The sequence below is a fragment of the Neofelis nebulosa genome, chromosome 3 (genome assembly GCF_028018385.1).
Source record: "Neofelis nebulosa isolate mNeoNeb1 chromosome 3, mNeoNeb1.pri, whole genome shotgun sequence".
In the NCBI taxonomy this organism is placed as follows: Eukaryota; Metazoa; Chordata; class Mammalia; order Carnivora; family Felidae; genus Neofelis; species Neofelis nebulosa.
In genome coordinates this window covers 114,575,501-114,601,852 of record NC_080784.1, presented here as the reverse complement: position 1 = coordinate 114,601,852, position 26,352 = coordinate 114,575,501, and the positions used below count along the sequence as shown (strand labels likewise).

Here is a 26,352-nt window from a genome sequence, read left to right as displayed (position 1 = left end):
ATTTCTTCTCTAAGTCAGAGGAGTATGGCATCCAATAATCTTCTAGATTAAAAAGCGACTTGAGAGACTACAGTGAAATATAATATGTAGAATTTTGGGGGCCTTTACTTGACCAAAGCAATTGCAAAAAGATGTTTGTAATAAATTCAGAATATAAATCAGAAAGTTATTAGTCATAATTTTAAAAGCAGTTAATATTTATGGGTGAAATTACATGTTTTGGGTTTGCTTTAAAATATCCCAGCAAACCAAACCAAACCAATATTAAAGGTAGAGAGTGGAAATTAGATTTATTTTATTTATTTATTTTTTTAATTAAGTAGGCTCCACACCTAATGTGGGCTTGAACTCATGACCCTGAGATCAAAGTTACATGCTCTAGCGATGAGCCAGCCAGGGGCCCTGAGATGTAATCACATTAACAAAAAGGATGATGAAATACAGGGGCTCATTATTCTCTCTTTTCCTTAGTCAGGCTTACATGGAACTCTCTGTCAGAAGCATGCAAGCAATATGAAATAGAATCTCTAGGTCCTGCTGCTTTATTACCGTACGATGGAGAAGTAAACAGTAATATTAATAACGCCAGTAAGAACAAAAACAAAAACAAACCCAGGATTCTATAGAACTATGACTCCATAGAAAGTAACAGAGGCCTCGTAAATAATTTAAACATCTAAGCGAACTTCGTGAAGATAAAAAAAGTAGTATTTCTCTTAAAATGGATATTCCCCACTCAATTAGATTAAGAGGGAAATCATTGAAAGTAAGTTACAAACATAATACAAAAAGCAAAATGAATGAACCTAAAGAGCATTATTTGCAAAATGCCTCATATTTTCTCCCCTAATTGCTAATACTTCCGCTGTGTATTGCTAACTAAAGAGGGATCTTATTAATTACACAAGCAACACACCTACTTCAATGGATACATGTTACTTACTTGGTGGACACCACCCAATAAAGCACTAACTCCAGAAATAAACCCATAAAGGTGGAATAAGCCACTTCCAAATGAGGTTTGCAAACACTCTTAGAAACACAAGACCTGACACGTAGTAACTTACTTGATAAAATGTTCATGAATGTATATGAATTTGACAAGTGTACATCATTAAATTACTTTGAGTCCTAATCAGCATCTGTATTTATATGCAGAGACTCACTATAAAACAAGCACAAAATTTTATCAAGTTAATGTAAGCAATAGTCATATGAAATTGTATGTATTCTTTTCTAAATTAAAAAAAAGATTCTTACCTAAATTGTAAAGGTAATGATGAGTGACAATTCATAGTATGATTTAGGGAGTGATTCCTTAGGGGTGGGCATACATAGTGCCCAAAAGCTTTCTCTAATCCTCCTAATCTCCCCTAATGTAGGTAAAGCATTATCTTCATTTTATGGATAAGCAAACAGGCTTAGAGGTTAAGTAGCCTCAGATCTCCCTATTCTCCTGTGGTAAACTTTCAGGAAGGAAAAGAGTGTGCCAGAGACATAACACCTGATGTGTTATAGGGATAAGAATTCCTCAAACCCTCCTACTGAATTGCATGGTCATTGTGTAACCATGTAGCATGTTGTTTAACTGTGAACTGACCAAGAGGACTCTCCATGCCTTCGTGTTTCGATTGTCATATTTTTGGGGCTGAGAACACTTTGATCCAAACCCTGTTTACCTCCTAGAGAATACAAATTAACTATATATACCCCTGAAAGCTTTTCCTTAAATTATCAATCATTCTCTTGCACATTCAACCTAATTCAGATTTTGATTATGGTTAGAATAAATGTATTACTTGCAATTATGCACCAAATAAAATGGATGTCTTTATATGATCCTATCATTCTAGCCATTAAGGGGAAGATAAGGTGCCTTGAAGAATCAAGAAAAATATAAAAATCTTCTCTTAGTACCTTTTCCTCTATATTTCTTCAGCTATGAAATGAGAATTAGTCCTAATGCACTACTAACTTTCTGGCACAAACCATTCTCTTTTCTACATATTTTCTAGAGATATCTTGACAAACCTTCAATTCTATAGCTATGGCAACCAAGTCAATCAATATGGACTCAGAGAATTTGAGAATTGCAAGAGACCTAAGCGACGGAGCTCAATTTCCTTGTTCTACAGAAGAGGGAATGGTGGATGGGGTGGGGTGCTGGTGACATTAGTTTCTTATGGTCACATAGCTACATTCTGTATAATGGCCAAAACTACCAAAAGTTTGCTCAAGCAGATAAGTAAACATAAATTGTCCAGGTTATGTCTGAGTCACATGGTATAATAAAAATAAGTTGCTTATTGTTTACTATACAAATCTTCTACTGTGGTGAAATTCGAATATGCAATGCTTTAGGTTAATTTAGAATTAAGCTCAGGCTTCTTCTGTGAGAGGGAGCCATCTAACGAAGCCTTAACTCTTACCTCTTCAACTGAGAAATCAAAATGTATCATGTATAGTTGAATGTATTATGAATTTTTCCATTTAGCTTAGAATAAGGTAAGATTTTTCTTTAGCAAACTGGGCAGTTTAAATGGATTCAAATTGCCTTTCAGTTCTGGCATCTCTTTTGTAAAGTTTCAATTATAATCAAGATGAATAATGACTTCCTGCTAGCCCACTTACTATTTAATGGGGACAGATGACTTCCCTAATGCTTCAATGGTAATCTAATAACACTTCATATTCTGGCATGCCTCCATAGCTGGGTATAATGGTAACACTACATTGTTTTGTTACCAGATAACTAGCAATTTCCAGATGGTAAGGACGCTTCCTGTTTAACCAATCTTAATTGTATATTATTTAGCACCACTCCTCGCTACAGGTGCTTAATACTTTTCAGAATGGTGCTTCTGTAGCTATAATTACAAGGTAACCAACTAAGTGAAGATCACCCAGTTGAAATACTGAAGTGCTCTGAGCTTGTTGTGCTTGTATTTACCCTTTCTCCGCCTTCCATTTCTGTCATGGATGTGAATGGAAATTAGCCCATAACTAATAAAAAATAATGGCTTTATTCATTATCCTTAGAAAGCTGGATTTCTCTATCATGCTACCCTGGTCCCAAACATTTCTAGGAGATGTTTTTTTCTGTTCTTACCAGAGTAGCTGCTAGTGATCTGTGTTTATTTTTCTACCCAATAACACTTATCAAAGAGTCCTTACACACTCAAATGCTTTTTTCCCCCCAACTCCTGATATTCCACTGAAACCAGGACCTAGCTTGAGTCTCTTTAACACTCACATCAGGATCTCTGTTGGCTGACCTGTGTTTCTCCAAGAGTCAAAGGAGTTCTTTTGAGAAATGGTGAAACTTTCACGTGGGTAGTGTTTCAACACAGGATAATTGCTAATGAATAACTTGGGGAGATGGCCTGAACTCCTTTGTACTCTGGTGACCTTGTTTTTGTGGCTACCGTGCACGTGTAAGGTGCAAGGAGTTGTGAAAATTCAAACAAAGCTTTGAGGGAGAAAAGAAAAGGACACCTGAACACTTCATCTGCTTTTGGCAGATACCGAGCACAGAATTTTCTTGTTAAGACTCTGAAACTCAGAAACAAACGCTAATTGGTGAGGCCACATCTCTTTTTAAGACTCCTCCTTTGTTCAGCTGCTAATTCAAATCAGCAAACAATTCAGAATTCTGAAAGTAATTTTAAAGCCACAAACAAATTGGAGACCTGGAGACAGAAGGAAATAACACTCAGTTTTTTGCCAACAAGACATTCAGTGGATGTCGATGGTGGTCATAATTTGGTAAGAATATAGAGGAAGGTTTTCTTTCTTTTAAAAAAATTTTTTTAATGTTTATTTATTTTTGAGAGAGAGAGAGAGAGAGAGAGAGAGAGAGGGAGAGAGAACGAGAGCAGGGGAGGGGCAGAGAGAAAGGGAGACACAGAATCTGAAGCAAGCTCCAGGCTCTGGGCTGTCAGCACAGAGCCCAACATGGGGCTTGAAGTCATGAACCATGAGATCATGACTTGAGCTGAAGTCGGACGCTCAACCTACTGAGCCATCCAGGTGCCCCAGGAAAGTTTTCTTGAGAGGGATCCTGAAGTTGTGCTCTTGGGAGTTCTAGCCAGGGATGGATTCTGTCATTTTCTTAAGAATTCCCCCAACACTTTATACAGGCATTTTTCCACATTGAAAATAATGGGAATTTCCAGCAGTTTTTATTCACAAGTAAATTGTAACTGGGAATTAACTCTGCCCAGAAATTCTGACAACGAATGATTTGGAAAATAATAATGGAAATATGTTCATAGTATACAAATGAATCGTGACTTTATAATTGCAAGACAAAGCCATGAGTGACTAAAGGAAAGGGTGTTATTTTTTTTTTTTTTAATGTTTTTTATTTTGAGAGAGAGAGGGAGAGAGGGAGTGCCCGCACGCATGGGCAAGCATGAGTGGGGCAGAGAGAGAGGGAGAGAGAAATTCTCAAGATCGTGACCTGAGGTGAAATTAAGAGTTGGATGCTCAACAGACTGAGGCACCCAGATGCCCCGAAAGGGAGTTATTCTAATCAGTTATGTTTGACCCAGGAAACCAAATAATGCATGATTTCTGAGCTTCTTTGAGTTGCAAACACCCCTTTATTAATCTGCTTTCCTCTCTGATGTGAATGGAAAGATCACAAGTTCTCCTAATTAAAAAAAAAAAAAAAGATGAGAAAGCCATTTTTTGGGATTCTGGTTTTCTGTTGTTGAAGTTGGCCATGGTCAAAGTACAGTCATATTTAGTATGATGGATTCAGTAACTGGATTGAATAACGTGGCTATACATCTCTTTCTAGGAAAGTACACTTCTCTTAAAACAGACCTGTTACAGAAAGTTGCTTGTACATATATGTCTCACATACCATTTTTTCCCCTTGTCACCTTTTTAAAAATCTTGATTTCTATTCTTGTTGGCTTTCCTTTTACAACTGAAAATAGGCTCTTTCTACTTGCAAAATGTTAAAATCACGTACACAGCCCCATAAAAATGTCGTCTCTCTAATAAATTGGCAAGATACTCATTAATGGCCTGGTTTTTTTTTTTTAAGATATTTTCCGTTGCCGATAAAACATGCCAACATCCATCCATCCCTTCACAATTTAAATGAACTGCCACCATTTTTATTTGCAGTGCGATTGGTATGCCACTGAATGAAAATATAATAATAAACCAATCCCTGTGTAAGAGTACATTCTGCTTCCACTAGTCTAGTTAGAAAGACAGGGAAAACGTGTGTTATGTAGATGACAATGTGTGACAAGAATTCTGAGTAAGGAGATATTGCTGTGATGAGAAAATGCTCTGTGGAAGGTTCGACTCTGAGGTCGACCCTGTAAGGCTTTGTATAGTAGACAGAAAGAAGTGGGGATTTGGGGTGGGAAGAAAGCAGTGCCTTAGGCATGAGCTAAATTGGGAATGTAGTAGGACCTGATGTTTCTGTAGGGGGTGGGGAGACACATGGAAGAGAGTCAGTTCAGAAGTGCAGACTAAAGATTGCTAGAGTTGTAGCAACTGCACAGCAGTAAGGACAATATCTTCACCTCAAGGTTGCAATAAGCTGTGAGGTGTGTGGTTGGTAATTTAATATTGCTAATAAAGTATAGTCCTAGAACTTGTGGCTTAATTTTCCTTTTCCTTCCTTCTTTCTAGATAAATAAGAATAGGGGTGCCTGGGTGGCTCAGTTTGTTGAGCCTCTGACTCTTGATTTCGGCTCAGGTCACAGTCCCAGGATAGTGGGATGGAGCCCTGTGTCTGGCTCCTGCTGAGCATGGAGCCTGCTTAAGATTTTCTCCTTCTCACTCTGGCCCTGCTCACACCCTCAAATAAATAAGTAAACAAACAAACAAACAAACAAACAAACCAGTAAAGAGATAGGTAAGTAAACAAATAAAAATAGATTCACTCATGTGTGTACCATTATGTGCCTGGGGTGAGAGAAGGGGGGAGTGTTACCACTTGTGGTCCCAGGAAAGATAGGTGGAGAAATGCTGGTTCAGGCCATGGATAGCACTCAAAGTCTTTGAGCTGGCTGGGGGTGGGCAGATGTGGCTGAAGTTTGACTCTAGTCTCTAAGTCAATGCCCTCTGGCATGTTCCCCACAGCCTACATTGCTGGCATCTGTAGCTGCAGAAGTTCCCGAGGTGCGGTGGTGTGAACTGAAAGAACTTCTTTAATGAACTGCTGTACTTCACAGGAATTATCAGATGGGACCACCTTCAAGTTCTATTCACTTAAGAATATTCTCCTATCCTATGCAAACAATAGCAAACTGTTAGGCCAACCATGGCACTGTTTCAATAAAGCCGATATCTGGTTCAGTGTCCTCAGCTGTCCTATAGAGAAAATGTCAATTTCAATCCTAAAATATGGCATCTGAGACAGATGCAATAAAATATTTTTTCTGTTTTAGAAGACATGGTTTCATACAACTGATCAGAAAGATTCAATATCACAGTCAGGAATGAAAGATTATTGAGGATTAAAAAACAAAGAATTAAATTCTTTCTTTGAAAAAGGTTAGAGTTTCTTATCTCCTCAGAAAGAGTAAAGCTTGCTACCACCTCTAAATAGAAATTTTGCCAATGGTCTTGGTAGACAAATGTCCCTTTTCAAAGCAAACTACAAATGGGCTCTGCGTTGACAAACTCATTTATGGTTTCTGTTTTGGCTGAGAGTATGGCTCAACCTGATTATCTGGTACTGATTGTCACTTAGAGTTAGAATTGCCAAGTAACCATCTCATACAGTCTATCAGCTACTGATACTGGCAAAACATTAAACTCTGGCCATTAAAACAAAACAAAACAAAACAGTGAAATCTAAACAGGAGACAGCATGCAGAAATAGAATGCAGAAAGTGGGTTCCATCAGCAATTTGCTTTCATTGTGCTAATTCCTTTAAAGAAATGCCCTTTGTTCTAAGAAAAAAGAAAGCTTTCTTCTGAATTTCCAGTGAAGAAATGCTCACCCATTTAAGATGATAATAATGAATAAAATGAATATAATGATGAATACAGAAAGCGTACAAAAATTCTGAAATGACTCCTGTTAAGTAAGCGCAGTGAGTGACTCCCTGTTACCAGATTAAATTTTACCATTTACAGTCTTTTTTTTTTTTTTTTTTTTTTTTTACAGCCTTAAAGTCTATTAGTAGGAGAGAGAAATGAGGCGTTAGGGACTTTTTTTTCCCTGAAAATAAAGTTTTCTTGGACCGGAGGTTACACAATGTCTGTTTGCTTGTTTTTAAATCTTGTTATCTATTCTAATGGACTGCTAGCCATAGAAATTTGAAATTAAAAATTTCATAAAATATTAAAAAAATATATTTAAAAAATTAGAGTCAAGTATAGAAATTTGTTTCCTGCTGTGTTCACCCTAAAGAATGTCCTGTAGAAAACAGATTTATCTGAGAGTTGCAGACTAAAACCAGAAGTGAAAACAACACTATAAAAAGCATGTATAGTTATTCACAATGGAGTGGAAACCGGATTTCACGTTTACAAGTCAGTCCAAGTCAGACACACCATTTCCCCAGACCTAAAATCAAAACGACAGCTGCACAGACAACTCATAACAAGCAGAAACATATCCAAATTTAAGAGTGCTTTAGACTCAAGAGCTAATCGTTTCAACTGAAAGATGACCCATTTCTGTTGCAGTCTATACGACCACCTTATATTTATCAAGTTTTAGTTTATACTCATTGCTTCACGCAACTATAAAGAAGCTAGAAAATACTTTCGAGGAAAAAAAAACAACCCACATGTTTTCATGTTAACTACTGGGTGATTAAATATACTGTTGCATTGGCTTTCGCCTGGGTATAAATTCTGAAAGAGGGTTGGAGAAGCAATGAGAAATCATGTCCCAAATGCTATTTCTAGATTAGGGAGAAAATAGCCCAGAAGTGATAAAGACTTCGTGGTATAGCTCAGATACTTTTTTATCACCAAAATAAGATTTACATAAGAAATTTAAGCCTGAGAAAAAACTGGCAATGACAAGAAGAAATATATTATTAGCAAGGTAATGGAAATGGCAGACTTTTTCACCCATGAGATACCTATCACTCAGTTACCAAAGAAATAACTCTCTTTTCCTCTTGAAAATAATATGGCAAGATTTAAAAAAAAAATTTTTTTTTAATGTGTATTCATTTTTGAGAGAGAGACAGAGTCTGAATGGGGGAGGGCAGAGAGAGAGGCAGACACAGAATCCAAAGCGGTTCCAGGCTCTGAGCTGTCAGCACAGAGCCCAACGCAGGGCTAGAACTCACGAGCTGTGAGATCATGACCTAAGCGGAAGTCAGATGCTCAACTGACTGAGCCACCCAAGTATCCCAAGATTTTTTTAAAGTTTATTTATTTTGAGAAAGAGCGAGTGAGCGAGCGCATGTGTGCATGCACAAGCAGGAGAGGGGCAAAGAGAGAGACAGAGAGAGAGAATCCCAAGCAGGATCCACACTGTCAGCCACATTGTCAGTGCAGAGCTCTGTGAAGGGGACGGGGTCAAACTTGCAAAGAATCACTCACAATATGAGATCTTGACCTGAGCGGAGATCTAGTCAGTTAACTAACTGAGCCACCCAGATGCCGCTGGCAAGATTTTGATTGGGGTATTCACACTGCTCCTTCAAAATCTGAATGGTCCTTCAGTGACGTAAAATAAGGCCTGTAGACATTAGCTTTGACAACTTTGGGAACGAGGTAGTTTGCTTTCTGAATTGGATTGTATTGCTTTCCAATTGCTGCTGCAACAATTTCCCACAAATTTAATGGCTTAAAAAACGTAATTACTTTATAGTTCCAGAGGTCAGGAGTCTGGAATAAGTCTTATGGGACTAAACTCAAGGTGTATCCAGGTTGCATTCTTTCTAGAGGTTCTAGGGGGCAATCTGTTTTCTTGCCTTTTCCAGCATCCAGAGGCCACCTGCATTCCTTGGCTTTCTCCATATTCAAAATGCATTGTTGCACCTCTGTCTCCATGGTCACACCGCCTACTCTGACTCTGCTTTTATCACCTTATCACTGTCTCTGAGTCTGATCTTTAAGTCTTAAAAATTCTTGTGATTACTTTGGGTCCAAGGGATAATCCAGGCCCACACCCTGGAAAGAAAGGATCTCTAATTTTAAGGACTTCATGTGATTACACTGGGCCAACCCAGATAGTCCAGAATAATCTCATCTCCAATCCTTAACCTAATCACATCTGCAGTCTCTTTTGCTGTACAAGATAAAAAACATATTCACAAATTGCAGGGATTAAATTAAAACACGGACATCTTTGGGGAAGTATTATTCATGTTACCACAGGGATTCACCTAAATAATAATATCTAAAGCCATTTTTCTGCTGCAACTCATAGAAAGTGCTAGTACAGGGCAAACCTTTATTCTCTATTCTTGATTTGTTACATCCAAAGCCAGCCTCTTCCCTCTACGTCAAGAAAGCACTTTAGAATGCAAGGGGCTGAGAGTCACATTGTTTCGGATTGTCCTGAAGCCACTCATGTGTATACAAACTCCCAAATATCAGTACTTGAACTCTTAGTAGTAACATACGATTTAGCATATACCTTACAACGGAGTAGGCAACAGAGCTTGGAATTTCTATTAACATACACAATTTGTTAGAAACGACTAGTTTGTTTAATTTATCCCCACCGTGACAAGTTCTAATTGTCATTTTACACTCTTTTGTGACAACAAATATTTGGCTTGTGGCTAGCGTCTGCATTTTAATCTGAAAATGTATGTTACAGGTTACACCCAGTACATTTTCCTCTTTGTGGCAATTCCGTTCTGTGCTTTATCACTTTTATTGTTAAGCCTTTATCTCAGGATGAGTCTTCATCTCAGATGGCTAAGGAGCAGCAGCATTTGATACAGACGGTAGCTCCTTTTCTGTAACACCTTCTTCACTTGGTATGGGGACACGATTTTCCCTTATTTCTTCCCCAACTTCACCATCTGGTTCTTTTTCATCCTCTTTTGCTAGTTCTTTCTTCACCTCCCCAATCTTTAAACTTTGAAGGGTTCCCGGGCTCAATCTATGGACTTCTTTTCTTTTCTTTTCTTTTCTTTTCTTTTCTTTTCTTTTCTTTTCTTTTCTTTTCTTTTCTTTTCTTTTCTTTTTTTTCTTTCTTTCTTTCTTTCTTTCTTTCTTTCTTTCTTTCTTTCTTTCTTTCTTTCTTTCTTTCTTTCTTTCTTTCTTTCTTTCTTTCTTTCTTTCTTTCTTTCATCTATACCAGTGGTATACATGGGGACAATGATTTTACCCCTCAGATGACATTTGGCAATGTCTGGAATCATTTTTGGTTTTCACAACTAGATGGAGGTTGGCTACTGGGATCTAATATGTAGAGGCCCTGGATGCTGTGTAGGACAGCTCCCCACAACAAAGGGTTACCCAGCGCTAAATGTCAATAGTGCTAAGGTTGAGGAACTCTGGACAAGAGAAATATAAAGAAAGATATTAAGAAATCATAAAACTCGAGAGAATGTGTGTTGAAATGTGATACAGCTTCAAAAACCACATTTACTGGATGGGATGATGTCACTTATGCTTCAGATACACGCTGGCTGAATCGCTTCAAACTGATTCCAAGCACAGAGTAAACTTCTCATTTCAAATCAGCAGTTCAATTTAGAAAGGAAGACAAGACAAAACAACTAATTTGGGTCAATTTTTCCCTCGTGATTCTGGAATTAGGTTCACTTCTACCTACAGTGGAAACACCAGCCTGGTAAAGACTTGAATGATCAGTTCTTACAAACTCTACATTTGTTGCAATGCTTCCTTGTCATGAAGGTCATAGTACCTCTCCAAGAGAAAGGAATAATCTGAAACGAAGGTTAGGCATTGCCAAGACAACCTCCTACCCCACGCACAGAGTTCAAATTCTCCTTGAAGTAGAATTTCAGTTCTTTCCAGTCATCTCTTTACTAACCCATTCTACAATATAAGATCATTCCACGATAGTTAAGTTTATTCCTAACTGAGCTCCAGGTGAGGCAATGCCATAAAAATACATTAGACCATCAGAACTTATAACTGTTACGTAAATCTTATACATTCTTACCCACTCTCTACTAAATCATTAAGTGTGACAAGGTGATAACAATAAAGGTTTCTATGACACAAACTTTTTAAAATTAAGAGTGGGAAAAGGAAAAGCTCTATTTTCTCTCAGGATTATATATGGAAAATAGGTATGCTCATTGGATAAAGCATGCCAAATGTGACAAACGAAATCAGTGGCACTGTTTTCTAAATCTTACAACAAATTATTACTTATTTTTTAGCTCCTCTCAGGCCTCTGCTCCCCAACATTTCTGCCATCTTGGGAGACACTGATTCTCCTCTGATGATTATGTACAAAGCTGAACAAGTGAAACAGGAAGCTGCTCTCTAATGTTCATGTCATCCGTTTCTACCGGGGGGGACCTGGGTGAAGCCTGCCAGATAGTGTCCAAAGCTGGTTTAGGAGCCTTCTATCTTTACATCTGTTTACATCGTTTCTCACAAAGACTTTCACTTCGCTTCCCCCCCCCCACCCCCCCCCAGTCTTCCCCTGTTCATTCAAAGGTTCAAAGCTAGAGAAAAATGATAAAAAAGATTTGGGGGGAAAACGGGTGATACTAAAAGTCTCAAGATCTATTCAAAAAAGTAAGAGCATAGCTTCCCTTTCTTTAGAGTGAAAGAGGAATTGTTTTATTTGTACAAGTTTCTTTTTACTACTAGGTTGTGAGACAAATAATTTCTTTTTTACTTGTTTGTCAGAGGAGCCCTGGGACACAGCTAAGGTACAGCTGGGATTTATCAAACATGGGTTCTGATGAAGGAGATTCTCGAGGTAACAAGGCCCACAGGATCCTTTTCTTCAGTCAGTTTCAGAAGAAGGTGAAAATGCTTAGGGAGAAAAGAGAGTGCATCTGACTCATGGATTTTTGAAAACCTGAAGGTTAATGTGCTTCCCCTATTCCCAAGAGCATTCCCTTTGGGATGTGCATTAGAAGGGAATGTGTCCTTCAGACTGCTGGTGGTCGCATGCATATGCTGTCAATAGAGAGCAGTCACTCTAAATAATAAACCCCAGCCTTTGTTTTTACTATTCTCTTTCTACTTTTCTTATTTGTCAAGACTGATTTCCTAAGCAACAAATTTGAGAATATTGAAAGAATAGTTTTTACTCAGCCATGCTGACCCAGAAAGGTTTCCCACTAAAAGAAGGAAATGAGGGGGCGCCTGGGTGGCTCAGTCGGTTAAGCGTCCGACTTCGGCTCAGGTCATGATGTCGCGGTCCGTGAGTTCAAGCCCTGCATCAGGCTCTGTGCTGACTGCTCAGAGCCTGGAGCCTGTTTCGGATTCTGTGTCTCCCTCTTTCTCTGACCCTCCCCCATTCATGCTCTGTCTCTGTCTGTCTCAAAAATAAATAAACGTTAAAAAAAATTTTTTTTAAAAGAAGGAAATGAGTTTAAAAAAAGAAAAAAGAAAAGAAAAAGGATTGACCTGTGTTTACTTGAGACACATCCTTTAATCCAAAGCATTTTTGAACCAAGTTGAGAAATACTAGATGCCTGCGGGCTACAACGACATTTAAAAGTATTTACTGAACACCCACTGGTTGCAGCTATCTATCTACACAAATCTCTGCTACAGGAACTTACTGGTCCATAACAGACCCAAAGTTAAAGGCTGCCTTGGAATGCACACCTGTGCATTGCTCTAGACCAGTAAAATAGAATAGGTTTCAATTTGGTCAAATAGTAACTTTAAAAAGTTTTTTTAACATTTATTCATTTTTGAGAGTGAGAGACAGAGCATGAGCGGGGGAGGGGCAGAGAGAGAGGGAGACACAGAATCTGAGGCAGGCTCCAGGCTCTGAGCTGTTGGCACAGGGCTCAATGCAGGGGTCAAACTTATGGAGTGCGAGATCATGACCTGAGCCAAATCTGGATGCTTAACCGACCAAGCCACCCAGGCGCCCTACAAATAATTTTTAAACTGAATACTCACTGTTCTCTAGGCACTGTTCTTGGAACAGTGTTCTTGGAACCATGCACTTAATGTATATAATGTCTCTTATCTTTTTAAAAAGATTTTTAAAACTCATTTATTTTAAGAGAAAGAGAAAATGCAAGGGGAAGGGGCAGAAAGAGAGAGAGAGAGAGGGAGGGAGGGAGGGAGGGAGGGAGAGAGAGAGAGAGAGAGAGAGAGAGAGAGAGAGAGAGAGAATCCCAAGCAGGCTTCATGCTGTCAGCACAAAGCCCAACATGGGGCTTGAACTCAGGAACCGTGAGATCAAGACCTAAGCCAAGATCAAGATTTGTACGCTTAACTGACTGAGCCATCCAGGAGCCCCCTTTTTTCCTTTGAAAGCTGAAAGAATCCTACAAATTAATCTGAATTCAATTCTACTGGCTTAAAAAAAATTTGGAAACATGATTAAGTTTCTATTGAGGCATGCTGCTCTTGGAGAAGCACACTGTATCAAGCACTGTTCAGGAATGCTGGACAGCACACTATCCAATTTCTTTCGTTCTTGCTGGCCATGCTGATGTATTGCTTTTCCAATAGAACCGTTTGCATAGGGGCGCCTGGGTGGCTCAGTCGGTTAAGCGGCCGACTTCGGCTCAGGTCACGATCTCACGGTCCGTGAGTTCGAGCCCCGCGTCGGGCTCTGTGCTGACAGCTCAGAGCCTGGAGCCTGTTTCAGATTCTGTGTCTCCCTCTCTCTGACCCTCCCCTGTTCATGCTCTGTCTCTCTCTGTCTCAAAAATAAATAAAAACGTTAAAAAAAAAAATTAAAAAAAAAAAAAAAGAACCGTTTGCATAAAGCAAGCAAAAGATAGAATAGACAGGTATGAAATGAGACTGGCGCCATGACAGCATGACTTTCCACCTGATAACTGTACCCTCATCTGTCATGAATAGAATCTTCATTCACTGACATATTTCAAGACAAATTTTGTGAAGAGCTGAAATCAAAATAATGACAACAAAACATCCATACTTTTACAATTCTAAGTAAAACATATTTGTTTTGATCAGGATTGTTCTATAATCTAAGAAAATTCTAAGATACCATTTGATGTCTATCCATAGGCAAGAAGACAGTGATAACACCTGATTCAGGAGAGGATACAGTGACTCAGGTCTTGCTGATGGGAAGGTAACAATCACAAATCAGTTGGTTAAGCGTCCGACTCGCGGTTTGTGAGTTAGAGCCCCGTGTCGGGCTCTGTGCTGACAGAGCAGAGCCTGGAGCCTGCTTGGGATTCTGTGTCCCTGTCTCTGACTGCCCCTCCCCCACTCACACTCTGTCTCTCTCTCAAAAATAAACATAAAAAAATAATCAAAATGAAGATTTTATAAATAAAACTAATAAAAAATATGTTCTTATTGCTAAAAAGAACAAAATGCTAACAAACACACAAACCATTTGGTGGTGGTTACATGTATATTATGTAAAATTACACAAATTTTATTCCACATACTTTTGCAGTCTTATTGGAAGATGCTATAGTAGTCACTCGCCATCACACCTACCGGTGTCACCAAGCCATGGGTTTCAATCCTGGCTGCCACATATTGGTTCTGTGATCTTGATCTTTTTTTTTTTTTTTAAGTTTATTTATTTATTTTTGATAGAGAGAGAGAGACAAAGAGGAAGACAGAGAATCCCAAGCAGGCTCTGCTGTCAGCGCAGATCCCGACGCGGGGCTCAAACTCATGAATCATGAGATCATGACCTAAGCCAAAATCCAGAGTCCGAGGCTTAACCCACTGAGCCACCCAGGCGCCTCTGTGATCTTGATCTTGAGTAAATTACTTTACATTTTATCTGCCTCAATGTCCTCACCAAAAAAAAAAGGGGGGGGAAATAACATTTGTTTTTCTCAGGCTTATTGTAAATCATCAAAATACTGGACTTGGCAGGTCTAATGCATTATAAGTAATCAATGCATTAGTACCTAATGCTATTGATTATTATCAAGAAAAAAAAGACATTATAAGATTAGAATCAAATGCAAAATCAGGCTGGTCGGGTCTTTGTGGCTAAAGGCATTTCAAATTCTATTTAGTCATTCTGACACCAGCAGTCGTTGAAGCTGACCCTGTGTGAGGACTTTAAAAAACAATAAACAAAAGAGCACAATCCACGTTTGTAGGTAAACAAGAGCTTTTATAAAAACAAGTCATTTTGATGTCACAGCTTGAATACGGAGAGCAGTAACACCGCGGAACAATCATTTAAACACTTTATTCTCATAAAAATTTGTAGACAGGATGCAGGACAGGTTTCTTAGATGGCACATGCAGGTAACTTTTGAACTGAGCCCACCTCAGTACTGGCCCACCTAACAGCAGCCTATTTAGGAACAGTCACCACTTAAGAAGTGGCTGTAAATGAGTCTTCTAAATTAGATATTTCTAAAATAAAATGAAAATAAAACTGTTATGGGTAGATACCCTTTTTTTTCCTGACCTATTTAAGGAGGAAGAGGAAAAAAAAGGTCCCTTTTATAGTCATTTAATTACTAGGGTGGCAGCAAAGAAAGGAATAGAATTAAACCGTTTGGCTGATTTATGCTGCAGCTAAAAGGTCCATGGAATGTTATGACGTTAATGTTGCACATTGGTCATTCTTTTCGCAACTCACAGTATTTCGACAATAAAAAACGTTGACCGCAGCAAGTCTGAGTGAGATGAGGTTGGCCATGCAGCTAGGTGAGTGGAGATGCGGTGTTGGGAAATCATTGCCCTGCCTTGGAGTGCACAAGGGGAAAGCAAACGTGGCCACAAGGTGAAGGCTTGATCTAATATAGATTTGTGAAAGTGACATAATTTTCTGATGTCAGCAGACATTCAAAGGATACACATGGATACAGGATACAAATGATTATTCCAGACCAGCCACTGGCCAAGAATCTGCCTTCAATTCCACACATCTGGCATTGGTGAACTGACCGATCACGAGTTATTTGACCTGAACTGCACCTTTTGCTTTGGCTGACAATAAGCTAACGATCTTGGGCCAATGTCTAGTACTGCCTGTTGCCCAGGATTTTCCTTAGACCTTTACAAGAAAAGAGACCTGCCAAGGGAATTTAAGTAGAAGTCAAAAGGGGCTGAGATTATGAAAGTGCTTTGGAAGATTTCTCCTCTCAGTATCTTCATTAGGCTCCTACTGGCTGTTTGGGGCAGTGGGCAGGCAGCAAGAACTAAACACACCTTTTCAGCAGCACTGAACTTCACTCACCTACACAGCCGCGGGGCAGAGAGTTCTGTGTGGCAGTTCTCAGTATGAAGGAGCTCCGACAGGAAAAGATTTAATCACAAGAGTAGCAAGTAATGCTAAAAATCTAACCTCTATTTTTAGAGTTAAATCTTTCTCCCAGTTGCATACTCTTTGGCTATGTCTTTTGAAGTGTCTCAGTATATGAAATTGTCACTCAAAATGTGGCACAGGTATAACTATACATAGGTGAAGGCAGCCTGGTCTGACATTGGCAGCATGGTCAAGAATTTTTATCCGTAACTATATATGATAAAACAAAAGCATTACCTAATTGACACCAACATGATGATTCTTTTTTCTTGTTAAACTGATGAATTCTGGGGGTAAATTGACTGAATCCAACAATTTATGTCATATATTCACTGAAATTTATATGGTCTACTTTCACCGAAAACTCATGTCTCCCTGGCTGCCCCAACTAAGGAAAGTTGTATATTTTGACAACATGAGTAGCCACGTAAAAAAATTAATTTTCAGAGCTCTGGGGTGGCTCAGTTGGTTGAGTGTCTGACTCTTGATTTTGGCTCAGGTCATGATCCCAGGTTATTGGACTGAGCCCTGCATTTGGCTCTGTGCTGCGCGTGGAGCCTGCTCGGGATTCTCTTGCTCTCCCTCTGACCCTCTCCCCACTCTCACGCTCTCTCTTTCTCTAAAATAAATAAATAAATAAATAATAAATAAATAAATACAAACAAACAAAAAGAAGAAAAATTAATTTTATATATTCTTTTTCAGTTCCAATTAGAACTCCTAATTACTCATTTAGGGGGTATTAATTGAGCACCTACTGCGTGCCAAGTGCAATTCTAGACTCTGGGAATACATCAGTGAGCAAAACAGGCATCAAGGCCTACTCTCATGGAGCTTGCAAGTCTGGAGACAGGCAATCAATGATATGGTATGTTAGAAGATTATAAACACTATAGAAAGAGGAAATAGTAAAGCACTGTAAAGGGAAAATAAGGTGCGGAGTAAGGAATCGATCAGAATTTAAAATAGGAGAGCCAGGAGCGCCTGGGTGGCTCAGTCGGTTGAGCGGCGGACTTCAGCTCAGGTCATGATCTCGCCGTCCGTGAGTTCGAGCCCCGCGGGCTCTGTGCTGACAGCTCAGAGCCTGGAGCCTGCTTCAGATTCTGTGTCTCCCTCTCTCTGACCCTCCCCTGTTCATGCTGTGTCTCTCCCTGTCTCAAAAATAAATAAACGTTAAAAAAAATTAAAAAAAAAAATAAATAAAATAGGAGAGCCAGTGTAGGCACACTGAGGTGAACTTGGGCAACAGGCTTTAAGGGAATGAGGGAGTGAGTGAAGCACTCTGGGAAAAGGTGTATAAGGCAGACAGAAGTGGCCAGAGCAAGAACTATCTCCAATGCTTAAATTTACCAGGTGGTGCCAATTTTGCTTTTGGAAAATTCAGTACCCTAAGATATCCTCTCAGAACGTGCCTGTAAGTGTGCATCCAAGCAATAATTCTGCTTCTTTCAGTAAACTTTCATGTCAGGACAACCGTTTGCATATTCATAAATGTCATTCAAGAGGAATGAGCATGAAAGTACCTAGACTATGGTTAAAAAAAGTTTAATTTCTAAAAGTACTCTTATCTAGGGAATAATTATAAATCTGAGTTACTAAGAAATTCCAGAACCTCTGAATCTCTGATAGTACCTGTTGCGAAGTAAGTTGAGATAGTCCATAGATGGAAGATTATAAGGTACCTCCCTTACCATGGTAGGGTCTTGAATTAAGACAGATCTAAAAGTAGCTTGACACTTGAGGGGCTCCTGGGTGGCTCAGTTGGTTAAGCATCCAACTTTGGCTCAGGTCATGATCTCGCGGTTCGTGAGTTCAAGCCCCGCATCGGGCTCTGTACTGACAGTTGAGAGCTTGGAGCCTACTTTTGGATTCTATGTCTCCTTCTCTCTCTGTTCCTCCCCTGCTCACACCCTGTTTCTCTGTTTCTCTCTCTCTCTCTCTCTCAAAAATAAATAAACATTTAAAAAAACAAAAAGTAAAAAATAAAAGTAGCTTGGCATTTGAGATGAATTTATATAATCTTTCATAATAAAGAAGGTGTGTTTTGTTCTTTTAGGATTTCCTCTCGCAAACCTAAATTTGAATATACAAAAGCAAAGGCTGTTTCTTCAAGAATTTACCAGGATTACTCCTGAACCAGAGACAAAATTTGATTTTCTACAAGCACATTAATTTTGCTTCACAGGCAAACTGGTTTTAGGTCCAAGTTGGGAAAGAAAGATAATAATTCCTGACAAGGACAAGGAAATAGGTTTTCCATTTTCTTCCTGAGTCAGCAGGAACACAAGTAGGACACAAGTGACTTTCTAATGTATGTTTCTTTCCCTAAGTGCACATAGTAAAAAGCAAAGCCTAATTGTTTTGTGGAAATCAGAACTTTATTCTAAAAAAAGGCGAACAAACATGGATAAAATACTTTTTTTTTTTTTTTTTTTTTTTTTTTAAGAGAAAGAGCATGAGTGGGGAGAGGGGCAGAGGGAGAGAGAGAATCTTAAGCAGGCTCCATACTCAGCACGAAGCCCAACACAGGGCTCGATCCAATGACCCTGGGATCACGATCTGAGATGATAACAAGAATCAGAAGCTCAAGTGAGATACCCAGGTGCCCCACAACTTTTAAACTAAAAAAGGAACTAAGTGAATTTAAAATACACACACACACATGCACACACACCTACTATAACAACTGTTGATTTCCACTAAAAACAATTAGGCCTTTTACTGCAAGACTTAAGTCAGTTGGTGTGAAGTTTTAAATTTTTAACCAAGTAAAAACACTACTTGCACTATAGACTGATCCCAATTTTAGGAAGTCATCATAAAATAGAAACATAAACACTTCAAAGGTAAAGATTCTTTTTGGGCAGAAGACATGAACAGACATTTCTCCAAAGAAGATAGATAACCAAGAGATACGTGAAAAGATGCTCAACATTAAATATCATGAAGGAAATGCAAATCAAAACCACAATGAGATATTACCTCACACCTGTCAGGTGGCTAAAATGAAACACACAAGAAACACCAAGTGTTGACAAGGACGGAGAGAATAAAGGAACCCTCATGCACCGTTGGTGAAAATGCAAACTGGTGCAGCCACTGTGGAAAACAGTATGGAGGTTCCTCAAAAAATGAAAAATAGAAAAACAAATTAAAACCAGAACTACCATATGGCCCACTAATTGCACTACTGGGTATATGGCCAAAGAATATGAAAACACCAACTCGAGGGGTATCCGGGTGGCTCCGCTGGTTAAGCGTCTGACTCTTGATTTCAGCTCAAGTCACGATTTCACGGTCATGAGATCAAGCCCCACGTCAGACTCTGCACTGGGTGTGGAGCCTGTTTAAGATTCTCTTTCTCCCTCTCCTTCTCCCTTCCCTCTGCCCCTTCCCTGCCCCTCACACACACATGCACATGTTACCTCTCTCTCAAAAAAAATTAAAATAAAAAAAAAACCAAAAAAAAGAGAAAACACTAATTCAAAAGGATATGTGCACCTCTATGCTTGCTGCAGCATTATTTATAATCACTTAATTTTGAAAGCAGCCCAAGTGTCCATCTATAGATGAATGGATAAACAATATGTGGGGGATGCACACACAAGCACACACAGACACATACACAAAATGGAGTATTATTCAGCCATAAAAAAATGAAACCTTGCATTTGCAACAACATGGGTGGATCTAAAGAGTATAATGCTAGATGAAACAAGTCAGTCAGGGAAAGACAAATACCATATACTTTCACTCTTGTGTGGAATTTAAGAAACAAAACAAATGAACAAAGGAAAAATAAAAAGACAAACCAATACACAGGCCCTTAATCATAGAGAACAAACAGATGGTAACAAGAAAGGGATGGGGGATGGGTAAAACAGGTGAAGGGAATCCAGAGTACATGTATCTTGATGAGCACTGAGCAATAGAATTGTACACATGAAACTAATTTAACACTGTATGTTAACTATACTGAAATTTATGTAAAAAAATAAGGTTTCTTTAGAACCCAGGTGTAACTTTTTCAAAAAGAATCTCTTTTTATATTTTTTTGGTTTATCTTTTCTGATATCACAAAAAATATCTTCATTAACTGTATGGATCTCAGAGATATCGCCAACTATAAAGGAAAGGCCAAAACTTCCTTAATGTAAAGGAAGGAGTGGATAAACACTAATTTTCTAAATTAAAAAAGATACAGCGAGATGACTGGTTTGTGATGATTCTTATTTTCTACTTGTGTTTATGTGACATATATTTACAAAGAGGATATACTTACCACTTTTATAATAAAAAGTAAAAACAATGCAAGTTTTCATTTGAGTGAGGAAGGGAGAGAGAGAGATTGGGAGTAAGGATTAGACTGAGAAAAACTGACCCCGGTCACTGGTCACTGTTTAAGTGACCAGTCTTAAACAAAAGATGTCAGATCCTAGTCGGAGTTGGGGGTGGGGGGTGGGGCTGGCATCAAAATGGGAGCAAAGTTTGGAATTCCCATTAACTGCAAATTAGTAACTCAGTGTTGGTGGCTTTCTGGAGGTCTGCTGAAGTGTATGTGTGGGTGGTGGTGGAAGATTAGATGCCCGTTTTCTCCAACCTTCTAACAGCTCCCTGGTGCTATGGAAACAGTTCCAGAAGGTTTTGCAGGTGTTGAGCCTCTAATATCTATCTGCCAGTTCACATTTTCTTTTTTTATTTTGAATCATTTTTAATGTTTATTTTTGAGAGAGAGAGAGAGAGAGAGAGAGAGAGAGAGAGAGGGGAGGGGCAGAGAAAGCGGGACACACAGAATCTGAAGCAGGTTCTGTCAGCACAGAGCCCCATGTGGGGCTCAAACTCACAAACCATGAGATTATGACTTCAGACAAGATCAAGAGTCTGACACTTAACTCAATGCACCACCCAGGCACCCCCACCAGTTCACATTTTCTAACTGAGTGCTTTCACCAGCTAACCTTAAGTGTTTCTCAGTATGATCCACTGACTACCTGTCTTAGAACTTCCTGGAGTGCTTGTTAAGACTACAATATCACCTTCTCAGACCTTCTGAATCTACAAGAGTGCTATGGTCTGAATGTTTGTGTCTCCCTCAGAAATCATGTAGAAACCTTAACCTCCAAATAGTGTTAGGAGTTGGGGCCTATGGGAGGTGATTAGATCACGAGGACAGAGCCCTTCTGAATGGAATTAGTGCCCTTATAAAAGAGGCTCAAGAAGGCTCCAGGTGAGGTCTCAGAGAGAAGGCAGCCGTGTGTGTGTTCTTTTTTTTTTTTTTTTTAATGTTTGTTTATTTTTGAGAGAGAGAGAGAGAAAGAGAGAGAGAGAGAGAGAGAGAGAGAGAGAGAGAGAGAGAGAGACAGAGAGACAGAGCATGAGTGAGGGAAGGGCAGACAGAGGAGGAGACAATGAATCCGAAGCAGGCTCCAGGCTCTGAGCTGTCAGCACAGAGCTTGGCGTGGGGCTCGAACTCATAGACCACGAGATCGTGACCTGAGCCACAGTCAGATGCTCAACAGACTGAGCCATCCAGGCGCCCCATGTGTGTTCTTATCAGACAGTGAATCTACCGACACCTTGATCTGGGATTTCTCAACCTCCGGAATTGTGAGAAAAATTTCAGTTATTTAAGCAACTCAGTCTGTGGTGTTCTGTCAGAGCAACCTGAACTAAGAACAAAGAGTAAACTCTGAAAGTCTGTACTTATATATGACTCTTTGGAGGTTTTTAGACTTGAGATTGAACTTCAAGATCATGATTATTTAGCTTCATATCATCATCTACCACCAACCCTAACCCCTCTGGGTTCCTTGATCTCCTATCTCAAAGATAACACAGGTTTAGTGCATATCAAATCCATTATATCCTCCAATCAAATAAAAACTTCTGGCTAATATCCTATTTACCAAAAAAGAGAAAAAAAAAAATCAGTGCATTACAGCTAGAGAAGATTTTGACAAGAGGAAAAAAATGGAAAAGTGGTAGACAATCTCTCATACTCAGCATTAACAACACAGACAGGATATTTGAGTTTAGTTGCCCCAGTACCTTGACAATGAGAAGGTAAGCCTCAGCCTCACTAAGCTTCTGAAGCTTTTCACTTACATGAGAATTTAACAAAAACATTGAATTCATCTAAAATTCCTTCGCCTTTTAAACAAAACTGAAACCTAGCAATAACATATTTACTTTTCTCCATAAGTAATGAGCTACTTCAGGTAAAAGATGTAATTTTCCAGGGATTGCTTTAAGGATGATAGTTTAATAACAGAGATCAAAGATATTTACTTATCTCCTAATTAACAAAAATTTGCAAAGCCTTTTGGCTTAGGGTACAAAATTTTGCTGAATCAGTATTACTGAGAGTTTATCTCGGATGACAGTAAGGAGAATTCTGATTCATTCATTCTTTCATACCACTATTCAACAAATATTTTCAGCAAATAGTTAAGTGCTAATTATCTGCAAAGTATTGAGGAGAGTTAACAAAACAGACATACTCCCTTCCACCCTGGAGACTTTAATGTCTTTTGGAGGTAATAGACAAGTACATGGAAAAGTGGAGAATAGATAATAAGGAAATATTCAAATAATAATAATAAGGATGCACTCTAACCCTGATTAGACAGATTGAGGAAGTAAGTTAAACAGCATGAGCAAAGAGCCAGAGGCAAGGATTACACATTCAGGGGCGCCTGGGTGGCTCAGTCTGTTAAGCTTCTAACTTCAGCTCAGGGCATGACGTCATGGTTCATGGGTTCAAGCCCCACATCAGGTTCTGTGCTGACAGCTCAGAGCCTAGAGCCTGCTTCAGATTCTGAACCTCCTCTCTCTGCTCTTCCCCTGCTCATGCTCTGTCTTTCTGTCTTTCTCAAAAATGAATAAACATTTAAAAAAATTTTTAAAAAGTACATTTGAACAATTATATGAAGTTTAGTGTGTTTGACCTTAAAATCCAGAGAGGTAGGAGAGTATTAAGCTGAAGGTCCAAGAAACAGGTGGAAGCAAGATCATGAGGGCCCCTATAGGCTGTGTTAACATTTCTTTTTAATCCTCAAAGCAATGGGGAGCCATTGAAGAGTTTAAATGAATGAAGTCAACATGCTTCTATTTTTGAAATATAAAGATTGCTCACTGATTTAAAAAAAAAAAAATCAAGAGCTTGAGTAAGTCTTGAGTACGTGAATGACAACATAGGTTTTAGATAAGGGAAGGGCAGGCCCTGGAACTCAGGAAAAGGCAGGCATGTCAAATGTGGTAACAGGAAGTTCCCAAGTCTACAAATTCTCTGCTGGGGAGTCATCTCACAGTAACATGTCATAGGTCAAACGTCCGGTTCATGGCTGTGTGAAGTTTAGTCAGGTGCCTTCTGCAAAAGATTTCACTCAAATGTTTATCTGCTGAGCATAGGGCTCATAGCAAAGTGTAACATTTCCTCATTGGTTTGGTGCTTATCATGTTTTTAGATATAAAATTATGCTCCCTCCCATCATGTGTCAATCTCCAGTATACAATGTTAGTTTCAGGACTTAGAAAACATTCACCCACGTTCCCAATCAACAAGACAGAACTTGTAGAGGAAACTTCTCAGCCTACCTGGAACACATTTTTGAAGATCTAAGAAACGTTGCACTGATGAGGATAAATAAAGCATGTGACTGACTTACCAAGATTTTATATACATGCTTTAAAAGTAAAATAAATCTTTTTTTTTTTTAACGTTTATTTATTTTTGAGACAGAGAGAGACAGAGCATGAACGGGGAGGGGGGGGGGCAGAGAGAGAGGGAGACACAGAATCGGAAGCAGGCTCCAGGCTCTGAGCCCTCAGCCCAGAGCCCGACGCGGGGCTCGAACTCAGGGACCGCGAGATCGTGACCTGAGCTGAAGTCGGACGCTTAACTAACTGAGCCACCCAGGCGCCCCTAAAATAAATCTTTTTAAAGTACAGGTTTATCTTGCTTTATGCAACAGATTTATTCCAGGAAGATTATATACACATTTTTTTTTTTAATTAAAGTGTATTTTGAAAGCATTTGGGGAATTTCCCTACTAAAAGTTAAGTTTAATTATTTATGAGATCAAATCTTGTTACTGTGTTGTATATTTTCTCAAGTGAGGCACATCTGTACTAGATTGCTTTCCCTCCTTGCCAGCTGACAGGATAGGATATCCCCAGTGTCATCTCCTGGAAAGTCCTTGAGTCTCTCAAGAGATGTCACAACACCAGGGCAGACATTATAGTAAGCAATGTGCTCCACAGATGTCTTTTGACTGCGACCCTGTGGACCGATCATTAGTGAGGCTGTCGGAGTATGGTGGGATGACTGAACTCCCATCCACAATTCTCTTCTCCAGTGAGTGGTCCCTTCCAGTGAAGGGATAGCCATGTGATGGAGTTCTGGCACTGACACATAAGTGAAAGTAGCCAGTTGGAACTTCTGGGAAAGCCTGACTGACTTGGCTGACCTGTTCCTTTGGAGCTTTACTCCTTTGTGCTTCTTTTTGCCACCTAGTCACAGAACTGACTCCCAGTTGCAGCCGTCTCACAGCCATGAGAAAGGAAGACAGTGCCGTAGAACGGTGAAATGAGCTTGGTTTCCTGATAGCATCACTGAGCTGCCTCATCAACTCTAGACTGTGCGGTCTGGACTCCTGTTGAATAAAGCGAGAAGACCCCCATACTTAATTAAGGTTCTATTTGTTGATTTTCTGTTCTTTCCAGCTATATTAACAGTCTTAGTATCCCAGACTTCTATTGAAACTTCTCTGAATATAACGCACCAATTTCTGTTGCTATTGACAGTATGTGGAATTTTGTGGTGATTTAATAACATGGATGAGAACCAGCAGGTCATCACCTCTAAAACCTAAATGTTTTTGTAGTGACATTTGTATAGCCTCCTAGGAAGACACTGAGCTACCTGAACTATGGGAGCTGTATTAGTATAAAAAAAAAAACAAAAAACCCAAAAAAACCAAAACAGCAGAAAACTCTCCCCACACTTCCTGGGTCTTTTGGCCACAATTATTCTCGTTTAGTTGAGCTTGATTGATCAAGTATTAAAAATGACTGAGCCCTGGATGCTAACGTAGAAACAACACAGTGGTCCAAGGGAAGGTAAATTCCCAGAAAAACAGAAGGAAAAATGTTTTGTGGACAATGAAAGTTGCACAGTAAGAAGAACTGCACATGCCAGTCAAAAGTGTCAGCCATCAGTATCAGATAGTTCATGTTAAGCAAACACACCATGTGGGCTGAAGGTTGCAACAGCTATATTTATTCAAAGGTACAACCTGTTTGGCTGGGTCTAGATTTTCAGAGTGGTTTATATGCATGTGACTGTGGTCGTTTTAGGATATCAAAGACAGCAAATTTATATTTGTGAGTGAGTATATGTTTTTATTGGCATTTGAATGTATATAAACATAGAGAAGCACATATTTCTGTTTAAGGAGATGGTATGTGAGTTTAACACCATATAAAGATCATTAGAGACTTCTCACTCCTACTCACCTGTAGGAGCTCTGGTGATATGTTCCTTTGCTTCCTTTGTATGTAACAGAATCCCATAGTTAAGAAAGCCTCCTAAAGAATTAATTCTTATGTGTAGGATCTATACCTTGGACACTGAGTTGAAAATAATGAAATACTTATGAAATATCTGCCACAGTGATTTTCAAACCCCTGCAAACCACTGGTTGCTATGCACTAATTGCTTCAAATTTGCATGGAGACAAATTGAGTTCCAGAGAGGAGACAACATGTTCACCACAAGAACTAGGAGAGTTTAGGCTGCTTAATCTAGAGTGGTGTGGATTGTTCTTTTAATCAGAATAATTCAAATTATTTGTATTGATTAAAATTGGCTGCAGGATTTCCAAATCCCTAATTCATTTTAAGGCATAAGGGCAATATTTTCTCTAGAGAACTAAATTACCTTTTATAAACATGATGGATATAGAATTATCAGCTATAAATCCAAGTTCCTACAGTGTACGTGAATAAAA

At 39.1% G+C, this 26,352-nt stretch overlaps 1 protein-coding gene across 6 annotated transcripts in view; it reads right to left on the bottom strand.

Annotated features, from left to right (window-relative positions):
- The window catches only part of ELOVL6 (ELOVL fatty acid elongase 6), a 144,583-nt gene that overhangs the window by 54,058 nt on the left and 64,173 nt on the right, over positions 1 to 26,352 (bottom strand). The window contains exon 2 of one of the 6 annotated variants that reach the window (XM_058721655.1): positions 24,811 to 24,996. The exons of the other annotated variants lie outside the window; for them this stretch is intronic. The gene's annotated coding sequence lies outside the window, so the exon portion shown is untranslated. The remainder of the gene's footprint in view (positions 1 to 24,810; positions 24,997 to 26,352) is intronic. 6 annotated transcript variants of the gene reach the window in all.